The sequence below is a fragment of the Phoenix dactylifera genome, chromosome 3, assembly GCF_051530095.1.
Source record: "Phoenix dactylifera cultivar Ajwa chromosome 3, Ajwa_hap1_PhDact_Kaust_v1.1, whole genome shotgun sequence".
NCBI lineage: Eukaryota > Viridiplantae > Streptophyta > Magnoliopsida > Arecales > Arecaceae > Phoenix > Phoenix dactylifera.
Window position 1 is genome coordinate 51,860,620 of NC_143192.1, and position 11,186 is coordinate 51,871,805.

Here is an 11,186-nt window from a genome sequence, read left to right on the forward strand (position 1 = left end):
GAATCTAGAGGCGTGAAAGGTTCCTCCAAGGACCGGGCCGAACTCTACTATATAAATTACAAAAGATCAATACCATGCTCGCCCAACAGACGCGATATGGATATTCATTAACATATATTATAAAATTTTTATTACTATAACATAATTAATTAATATAATTAATATATAATACACATATTAAATATATGTAATTATCTCATGTTGGGTTGATTTTTTTTTTCCAGGTCTAGCACGATTTTCAAACCGGATCTAATTTTTTGCCGGCGCCATCTTAGGGCCTATTTTTAGTGTCCAAGCCCGTTAAGCCATCAGGCTCATGATTAGCTCTACTCCAAAAGGAACAGCCGCAGATTTTCTGAAAAGAATGCCTCTCGAGTAAGGCTGCAAATGGGTTGGGTTGCCAGTGACCTAACTCGATCTGACCCGTTTTGGAAGACTCGTGGAGCCGAGTCGGATTCTAAAATTGGACCAATTTCATTTTTCGGGTCGGGATTGGGTCTGCTGAATTCAGACCCATTTGAATTTTGGAAAATCTTGGGTTTCCAATCCTACGACCCGACACGACTCGAACCAAACTCGGTAAACTATTTGGGCTCGAAAAAGCCTGAACCCGTGTTATTCTCTAAGTTATGCCTTATGATTAATGTGCATGTCATGTATGTGAGCAGTATTTTACATCTTAAGTTTATAACTCCAATTCAAAATATAGAATGATTCATACGGTTTCATTACTTAGTTTTGAAGGCTTATTTAAGAATAACGGACATTTGTAGCAACAAAGTAATAACTGGACCTCAAAAACTTAAGATGAATAAAGCAAAAAAAGAAAAAGAAAAGAAAAGAAAAGGAATATAAAAAAGGCAAAGGTGAAGCTTTGACATTCAAAGCAAATCATATTGTATGAGCATTCGTCGAGATCATCACAATGCTTTGTTTTAATTAAACAGCCATATGTGATCATCCGGTATGCTGTAGATTACGTCTTCGACTGAGGACTTCTTGGGCCATTTGAAGTAGCCCTTGTAGAGGCCCACCATTGCGGAGTGAGGTATCAGATATGCCTATATGACCTATTATATATAGCTTGAAAGAAATGACTGGATCTTTGAGGACAGAAGGGTACACTCGAGGACAGTGGTAGACAGAGCATGACTTCATGTTGCCGAGATTACCAGTACTACAACAGTGGTTTTACTTAGGTCAGCTAGGGATATTTGAGCCCCTCACTCAACTTTTGCAGTGACCAGGATTACTTTTGTCTTCTGGGTGCCCTTACCCCCTAATCTTCTTAAGCTAAAATTTGACGATAGTGCTTCTGAGGGTAGAGGTAATAGATGAGTGGATTTTATGATCAGAAATCATGACTCCAGACTTGTCGTAGCTGAGATTAATGTATTTTTGATACAACTATCATCGGAGCATAGTTGAGAGCTGTATGAGAGGGCATCATTTATATGAGGCTAGTTCGAGCACGGATAATATTTATCTTGAAGAAGACTCGACTACAATGATCGAATAAATTTAAGGCTAAAACAACAATAATGATCAGCATCCACTACTTCTAGACATATACAAGCTCTAGAGAAAGTTTGGCTACTTTTGGGCCAATCATGAGCCTGTTTTTCTCTCTCTCCGTCATTTTGTTTTTTTTCTGGTTGGTTGTGTTTATGCTTAATCAGTGTGAATGGGCGCTGTATAAAATGATAAAAAAAATAATGAAAAAAAGGCGAAGCCTCAAATTGAAATAGAGGTACCGCCATCTGAGTCTTGGAGGGGAGGAAGAACTCAGTTAGGCTTGCTAGGGTTTCGCAGGTCCTCTTTCCTTATCCTATGTCTCCATAACGGAATTCTTGGGTGGCCTGGAGATGGAGCCCGTTGGAATCGGATCGCTCGTCGATAAGATCAAGTTCGCGAAAGCTAGCGAGGAGTTCGCGAAGGGCGCGATCCACAACAACTCCGATACCTCCAACCAAAACCCAGTAATCATATCTCCTCATCTCTTTCTTTCCTTAGCTCGATTTCTATTTTTTCGTGGTCCTTTCGAATCGCTCTCATTAACAAATGCATGATATCGTCCAAATTTGCCGAAAATTTTGTACTAAATGCTGCCTTCTGATAAATAGTCGATTTGTTTTTTTTTTTTGGCTGTCAAATTTGTTCTTAGATTTGCTTCTGATACGCTTGTAGATGTCGAAGCAAACTTGGGTTGAGTGTCTGTTTGGGAATCCAAGATTCATTTTTATCATTAGTTTTATCAATATCGTGTTCTTTCCAGTATTGAATATGCTGAGTGGATGTCTGGATTATTAACTCCTTGGAAAAAAGGTAAGGTTCAGTTGGGAGCTTTTGTTGCCTGCCTCATTCATTTGGCCTCAACTGATGTAGCCCGATCAAACAACCATTCCTTTTCTTCTTTTAATTTCTTATAGAAGAACCTAGACAAACTTCATTTGATAAGTGATGGAGAACTTGTCCGATTAAGAGTGTTACATTTCTGGAGGGTACTGTACTTCTTTTCTTGCCATGCTACCAAAATCCACATATCAGGGTGTTTATTTTTCAATATGCAGGAGGATTCATATAATGACCATCCAAAGCTAAGATATAATGTACACCAATGCACATGTTTATAGAAGTAGCTGCCATCTGATTACAATTTATCGAGAGAAAATGATTAAAATGCATGGAGTTGATCTTTGATAGTCTTCCTAAATTTGTGTTTTAAGTTGTTAGCATAGAATCTCGATATTGCTCATGTTCAGGAGTTGTACCTGACCTATTTGTGGAAGGGGTTCAAAGAATACTCTTCATAGTTCTTTGACACCAAGCAAGCACCATCGGTCTTTTTTTTTTGATAAATATTCATTTTTAACTTCATATCTGTTTCCCTTCCATCTAAGTAAGAACTAGCTGGCAATGATAATATTTTTCTTTTTAAGTGCTCCCGATTGGGTAACCATCTTCACTTTTAGGGCACACTTCTTTTTAAAGCATTTGAGAATAAATATCATTGTGCTTTATCATAAAATAAAACTTGTTTTGATCCCATAGATTAATCAATCTTGTATTATAGCGGATCCACTTTTAATATCAAGGCTCCATGTCAATTAACTTAATGCTTAAATGACCTTCAAACTCACTGCCCTCATCAAGTTTTAAAATGAGCATAAACATTCAAAGGATGATCAGTGATTTAAACAATTTACGGAAAAAAAACTTTTAAATGATATTTATATGATTGGATTCTAATAACAGGACTTCAGGTTTCTGAGGTGACAAGAATTATAAACATTGCAAGGTTGGAGGACAATACTGCAACTGCTTATTATAAAACATCGACATCTCTTTAAATCTTCAGATGAAACAAAGAATGGAGAATCAAGTCATATTTAAAACCACCAGACGTTTCTAATGCATTCAATTTCTAGCACCTCATCTTGTTCTTCATTTTTTTTCCAAAAATCCATTCACTAATCCCTCGTCCTGCAACCCATGATATTTTTGTGTCCGTACTTTCTAGACTGGGATATTGAAGCATTTGCAACGAGAAGCATTTTTTGACTTAATGAAGCTAACGGACAGGCAGGACAAAGTTGAACTCATGCTTTGTGTCTATAAATTTGCCAAATGATTTCCATTCCTGAAAGTCAAAACACAATTGGAAGGAATAATTGATGTGGTTGGAATTGTGTTATTTACAAGATATTATTTCCAGCAGGCTTGTGGTGCCCTAGATAGAGCAGGGGCAAGAGCAGGCATTAATTCAAAGTTTACTTTTGGGACAGTTACATGACAGAAAGATGCTCTAATAGCTGAGTTTGCAACTAGCCAAAAATGCTGGGTCTGCCATAGTTTGGGGGGGGGGGGACACTTTCAGCTTTGATGTATTTGGCAAATATCAATGACTGGCTATATGTTATTTCAGAAACCTTAGGTGCTTGATGCAGCAATCTTGTAATTGGTTCAAATATTATGCAGGTAATGCCTTTCTAAATGTGAAGGTTATCCCTGAATGTGGTACTAATATTTCTATCTAGACTATATTTCTTCCAACTTATCAGAGTTATGGTTTCTGGCAGAGGCATTGTCATACTGAGATTTCAAATCTGGACCACCTCTATTTAGTCAGTATCATAGTTGTGCTGCTGGTTTAATCGTTAAAGGATCAAATGTTGCAGCTTGTTTAGTCGAGTTGGCTTCTGGGCTGGGGATGCAACATGATGCGGCTGATAATAGGAGTTGCTTGAGCACATTTCTGCAAGTTTTCTATCAGCCGCTTGAAAAAAAAATAACATAACTTTATTTTGTCTCTGGCAAATGCATATTTCACCGACACCGCTGATAAAGCTTGGTCCATTTGCTATTCCAGTGGGTAGATTGAAGTGGCACAGGCTCTCCCATTTCAAGGGAGATGGTAGATTCTGTCTCATTTGAATCCATTGCTTTGATGCTAGATTCGGAGTTCGATGAAAGTACCAGACTTTGCTGTTGGACTGTGGTTCAAAAATCTAGCCATAATTTATCTGATAACCCAGATGTTGTGCTAGGATTTGGTTTGAGATTGGAAACGATCGTTAAAGGACATTTATATTAGTTTCAATTGGAAGGATTTTTTAAATTTCATTCTTGCCAGGAGCCTTAGCTTGCAACCAGGTCTTGTATATGTGGAGGGGATGGTCTGATCTCCTGCTCTGGTGTTTCGGTCAAGTTGGGTTAAGTGATTTTGTCAGAACCTTGTGATCATCACCCAAGATATATGCTGGAAAGTGGTGACCCCAGTTTGATGAAGAAAATTTCTTTCACACCAGGTTAGACTGATCCATTTTTTTTGATATAATAATATATTTCTCTATTTATTTTCTCTATATTTCTTAGGATAGATGACAAAGTACAAGAAAGAAAAAGAAAGGTTGGATATAATTCTGTATATATTATGCATTCAGAGTAGGGTCCTAATGTTTTCATCCACTATATACTTAGCATTACTGCCATGTTGTTCCCTATTTGACATGAAAGATATGGAGAATATTTTTATTTTGTATTCTTTTTCTAAATGGTTGTTCTCTGTAAAATAGAAAACATAAAGGGGAAATGTATGGACAGGAAACGCTCTTCTGGTCTACGATGGCTATGGAGTTGCACCAATGCGGATGTATGCTGTTATATATGTCACCCTACATGCCATCTGCTAGGTCCTAGGACTGTTATCATTGTATACTTTACATAGCTAATACTTCTTAAATACATTACACCATATCTATGTCTATTATACTATGATTGGTTTGTTTTTTTGGATCATTGTATAAGTATGTACATGGTCAAAATGTATAAAGTCTACTGTTAGATGTGCCTCTAGCCTGGCTACGTTTGTTGGATGTAATTCATGTTTACTGGGTGGGGCTGCAGTGGAGATCATACGATGTCCCTGTTGCCTATATTTCTACTAATACCACATCATGACATATTTTCTATGCTGCTTGTACGTTTATGTATGTGGGCTGTTGTCCTAAGAGAATGTAATGATCCTCATGGCTATCATTATTCATTCTTCTTCTGTAGTAAATGCATGGTGTTATCTTGTCTGTGTCTAACTATCCGGGCCACAAGGTGGCATAGCACCTGGCCTTTCCCATGTCTTCGAAGGGAACGACATTCTGGCTTCATTTTGTATAAGTTATCCCAATATGTAGCTGTCATGCCTTTTATGGATAGTTATGCTTATTTTGTATGCTCGCTTTATTGTCAGCGACTCAACACCTTTTAATTTACTTTGATCTACCTAGTTTTCCATTGGATTCATGTCTGCAGCACCAAACAGTATTAGTATCAAGCTTCAAACATTGATTGGCTGCCCTGCGAGTGCCTTCTTTTTTGAACAGTCCTATGGTACATCTCGTTTGAATTTTTACAATGTCTTTTCTCATGGCATCTGCGCATTCAACTGTCAAGTTCTCGCAATGTTGATCAGGATGGTGCTATCGAGTGGAAATAATATCAAATTCTTAAGCTTGCTCACACCCAACTGATCTTGACTTCTATGCTCATGAAATTTTAACCCATTTTCATGTTTGCTTAACTAATTAGTGATGCTCTGGTGCTCATTTTTCATTCTTCTTGAGAATATGCTTTACGAGTGTCTAACTTGTTCTTGTAATCTCTCTCTCTCTCTCTCTCTCTCTCTCTCTCTCTCTCTCTCTCTCTCTCTCTCTCTCTCTCTCTATATATATATATATATATATATATATATATATATATATATATATATATATATCGTCTTCTAGATTTTAGTAGGAAATAGCATCTATAATAAATGAGTCTCCAAGCGCTTCTAAGTTCCAACAAATAAACTCATAAATAACCCAGAGGGCTCACAGTTCTTTTTTTTTAATCTTTTCTTTTCTTCCTTTCTTTTGTTCTTTTTCTTTATCACTTTCTCGTGGAACTTTTCTATATTGCACCTATTGTCCGGTACCATATTTTCTTTTGTCCTTTTTTTTGTCAGGTAGACCTAAAAACAATTGAGTGGAGGCAATTGCTTCCAACAGCTATGGCATGTGAATGTGTCGTTCTAGGTGGGTTTAGTGGTGCTCACATTATACTAGCAAAGGTCTCATGGTTCGGATTAATTAGTGGTGCGCACATTATATATCATGATCACCTGTATTTGTGGCTAAATTAGGACCCCTACTTGGAGTTTTGACAGTACTTGTTCCTTTGCTTCTGAACATATTTATTCTAGAAAAATGCTCTTTACTTTAAAGCAGTTTAAAATTAGAAATTGAGATAACACACAAACAGAAATGAACTGGGACCGTTAGGGACATGTTTAAAACAACAGATTTTAGAAGTACTTGTGAGGATACAGTGAAGACTAGTTTTTCAGTGGTTTGCTTGTAGTTTTCTATGTGGTACCTGTGATTTCCTGTGCATTTCAGATGTCTCATATACTTCCTGTTTCATGTTTGGGAAACTGTAATCCTTGTTTGCTGCTTCCCTTTTACGTAATGTTTCATGTGTCTTTTTTCTTCTCTTTGCAACTATGCTCTGGAGCTGTGAAATCTTTGGTTACTCTCTGCAGCCATCTAGATCTTCCATCAAAAAGTTCAATTTGGCTCATACAGGAAACAATGACTTGATAACAATAAATATCTAATTTCAGCCCTCTTTCCTTTTCATTAATTCTGTCCAATTGCTTCTAATGACTGATGAGCTTTATGACCATTTTAGCAGGTACTGATGGAAATGGTAAAGCTTGGCTTTCAGGATGCTAATTCAAGTGAAAAAGGAGTTGGGTTCATCAAAGCTATTTTGTCTGTTGTAACTTGAATCTGACTGGACCACCTTATATTTTTCTTTTTAATTTTTAGATACAACTTTCATAGTAGGTTTGTTGGCTAAAGGGTGCTTTCATTAGGAAGAACCAATTGGTAATGCAATTCATTAGTATCATATAAAAAAAATTAAGTAGAGTATTATAATAAAGGGAAATGATTAGATGGAGTCCAGACAGATGAACATGGTAAAACTGAGCAAAGGCTGTAATGGTGGAACAAGGGAGTACAAGGAATCAATAAGCTCAAACTAAAATACTGTAGATTTTTGAAAGTCACCCTAATCTATATAAGGTTACATACTCCAGCTCTGCCATACCATTCTTTATGCATATCTTGTTCACATGCAAGATATTCCATGAATAACATAACCAGACTTCTAAACACCCTGCAATACTTTTCTGATTCCATGGGACCTTATACATCCAAGAGGTGTAAAGCGTAGAAACCACCACCATAACATATAAGACGTCCACATTTTTTTTTCATTGATAAAATAAATATACTGCTGGGGGATGGGAATCATGGCAGGATGAAAGCTATATGCTCCCTATCAGAGTTTTCTTAAAAGATAAAAGGGAAGATATATTTACAGAGTGGCTAAATCTTTTCCTTCACATTACACTCCTCAGGCAGGGTACCAAAGGGAAGATAAAAGGATTAGCTTTGGTGTTAGCTTTGCACTAGCACCAGCTTTCTCGATTGACGGGTAGGTTTGCAGCTAAAAAATGATGTTGTCATTGGAAAGTGAAGTAGTTGTTCTGGTGAGAGAACCTAACCTGAATGCTTTCAGGTTAGGTTGGAAGGTTATTATTCACCAGAAGGCACTGACTTGGCTCAACCATATGGGAGACTGGGCCCATTCTATTTTTCTTACAGTTCGCTTTTGTTCATGTCGTACAGTTTGATGTGGACAATGACTCCATATTCAATCAGTGCTTAATGGTGGTAAATGCTGCTTGTTTGGTGCCAGGATCAAAGGCTAGGTGGCTCATAATTCTTTGATTGAAAGGGAAGATACTGCAAGAATGGTAGAGAGCCGGGGGTTCCAAGTTGAAGGATTTTTCTTCCGATTTTTAACTCCTTTGAGTGGCGTACTATTTTCAACTCGGCATTGCCGATGTTAAAGCAAGTCAATTATGGGCGGCCGACTCTTCTTTTTGCATATAAAACCTTTCCACAACTGGAGGGCCTGGTGATTCGGAGACTGTTTGGGGGAGAAAATTGCATTGTATTGCTCTTAATAAAACTAAAAATGAGGTTCATGGCAGCACACTCGTACAACTAGCTCAATTTGTTTCGCTTTTTTTTTTTAAGACAAATCCAACATAAAGCTAACTTTATTTTTTGGAATAAATTACAAAGCTATACTGAAGTTTACGCTTATTACACTTATATTCAATAATTTGTAAAATTTGTTATTACATTCAGGCGTTACTCATTAATAAAACCATTTATCTTTTATGAAAAGTTAAAATTATCTTTGAATACTTTGGAGGATCCACATGGTTTTTTATATCCTTAGGTGATTATTATATTGCTTGAGGTTATTTTGATTATTTTTAATTTTTTTTCTAATATGGTATTTGAGTTTCATTTAAGATTAATAGTTTGGCTAACATTCTGTTACCTTATAGATTAAAATATTGAATAAAAATAAATCTCAGAGAATAAGTATAAATTTTTCAAACTATTGGATGTAAGTACAATTTAGCTTTAATCTCAAGAAGATTTTATTATTATTGTTATTATTTTCAAATTGAACTTGTGTGCATGATGATATCTATCTAAAAAGTTGCAGCAGATTAGGAACCCTAGATGCCTAAGCTGATTGATCTAGAACTTTTGGACTAGGACCTTTTCTAATCAGGCCCAAAGAGAGAGCCGGCGCAACTCGAAATCGAAGCCTGACCCCTCGCTCAAAGGACGGGACCCAAGCTCGCGCTGGGTAGAACAAACTATTCATTTAGTTTAGAGGTTGCGCTGAGTTAGCAACATTGCGCTTGACAAGCACAAGTTCATCAAGAAGGATAGGCTGCAACTGCAAGGTAATACGAAGCTATACTGCATACCAAAAGATTATTATCAGAATGATAACTCTTCCACTTCTAAGATGGAAGTTACAGCTTGGATGTAAATAAAGATAGAAACTGAAATAAGTCCCTCTGTGAACGTACCTAGCTAACCCTTTGCAGTGTGTGTGTGTGAGAGAGAGAGAGAGAGAGAGAGAGAGATGCATGGAAACAAAAAAAGTTGGCAAGTCATGCATGGAAACAAAAAAAGTTGGCGAGTCAAGTAAGGTTGGTAGTGCATCTTCACTGGAATCTGAAACGTGAAAACAAAAGGTGGCCCGCTATGGTAGGGACTAGCTGGTTGGCACACAAGAGAGCCCATAAGAAAAGTGGGGAGAATAGCTGCTGGAATACAAACTGTACAAGTTTGCTGCTCATCAACCACAGTGAGATTTCATGCTCTCGTCGGTGGAGCATCTTAATCTCTTTGTGTGCAGTGAAAAAATCTAGCGTCACTGTCCTCTTTTGCATGCGAAAAAAGTGCCCCACCACATACTGCAGTGAGTTTGTGGGGCTCATTCCAGACTTACGCCCATCAATCATGGACACTGGACCACTCAAAAGGGTCATCCCTAAGGATAAAGAAAGCATTCGAAGACCACTTCTTTTTAGCACCATTAAAACTCTCCATATATTTTCTGTGTAATGCTATATATCACAGGTACTACAATGACCTAGCTGTGGTCGCACACCTCATGCGCTGTCCTTCAAAATGTGGACAGAATTCGAAGAAATGATGACGATTACCAAAGAGCCAATGAAAACTATATGAAATTTGAAGAGCAATGCAATGTTTCAGGCCCTTTAACTAATGGAAAGCCTCGTGCAATAAGCCACATGGACAGTTCCTAGCTTCCTCACGGGAAAGGTCTTGTGTTCTTTTGACTGAATAAAAAGGTTTTGTGTGCATAGACTAATGTTATTCTATAAGATTAATTCTTAAGCTGCAACTTGTCGTAGACTAATGTTATTCTAAAAGATCGGCTAAGGATTTCATGAGTACATGACTTTTAGCATCGGTAGATCGATTCCTCAGTCATTATCCGATGGATGACTTCGAGCTTTTGAGTCAAATTTTCTACTATTATTTTTCAATGCAAGCTAAACTGGAAGAGACTATGGTGTGATGCGATCTGAGAGTAGAGATGGTTTGTCTGCTCTCTTATCCTCCATAATAAACAAGATTAAATTGTGGTTGTCATGTGAGCACTGCACAAGGATACACTTAAGATAATTGAAAATAGTAGAAAGTGAGGGTGCCAACTCACTTTTCATCCATTAAGCATTAAATATGATTTTGCATTACGTTAGGAGTTAAAATTACATGACCTTGTATGAGATAATTGTATTTAGATTCAAAAGATCTTTTTGTCGATGTTCATTATTCTATAAAAGTTATATTTTGTGCCAAGTTGCTGAGAGAGATGTCTGCATGTTATCTGTTCTGTTCTTTTAATATTTTTTATTTATTCTTGTTAGAAATTTTTTATTTTAGAATTTGACGAGCTTTAAAGCACGATTACTTTAGATTTCAAAAATTAATATTTTGAAATTGGGTGATGATTTTTTTTAAAAAAAAATCATTTTTTTCACCGAATGCTTAGTGCATGCATGGCCTTCACGTCACTAAAAACATCGGCACAGTAATTGAAATTTACACATTTCTCATCGTAGCCGGGTTAGCCCAATTCTTAGGCAATTGACACGGTTGTCTAAGACGTCAGCCCAGAAAAGATCTACGGCAGAAAAGGCCTCAAAAAATATAAAGGAAAAAAAAGTTGTT

At 37.0% G+C, this 11,186-nt stretch overlaps 1 long non-coding RNA gene and 1 pseudogene across 2 annotated transcripts; both read left to right on the forward strand.

The window, feature by feature from the left end:
- Nucleotides 1-1,567: 1,567 nt before the first annotated feature.
- Nucleotides 1,568-7,399, forward strand: LOC103719599 (uncharacterized). Its single transcript, XR_015976653.2, has 2 exons — nt 1,568-1,979; nt 7,228-7,399. It is a non-coding gene; the product is annotated as an uncharacterized LOC103719599 (long non-coding RNA).
- On the forward strand, nt 2,295-6,222 carry LOC148714443 (uncharacterized; annotated as a pseudogene). The gene is made up of 7 exons (XR_016399707.1): nt 2,295-2,325; nt 3,256-3,272; nt 3,521-3,629; nt 3,979-4,017; nt 4,098-4,288; nt 4,595-4,808; nt 5,104-6,222. The product of XR_016399707.1 is annotated as an uncharacterized LOC148714443 (transcript).
- Nucleotides 7,400-11,186: the final 3,787 nt, after the last annotated feature.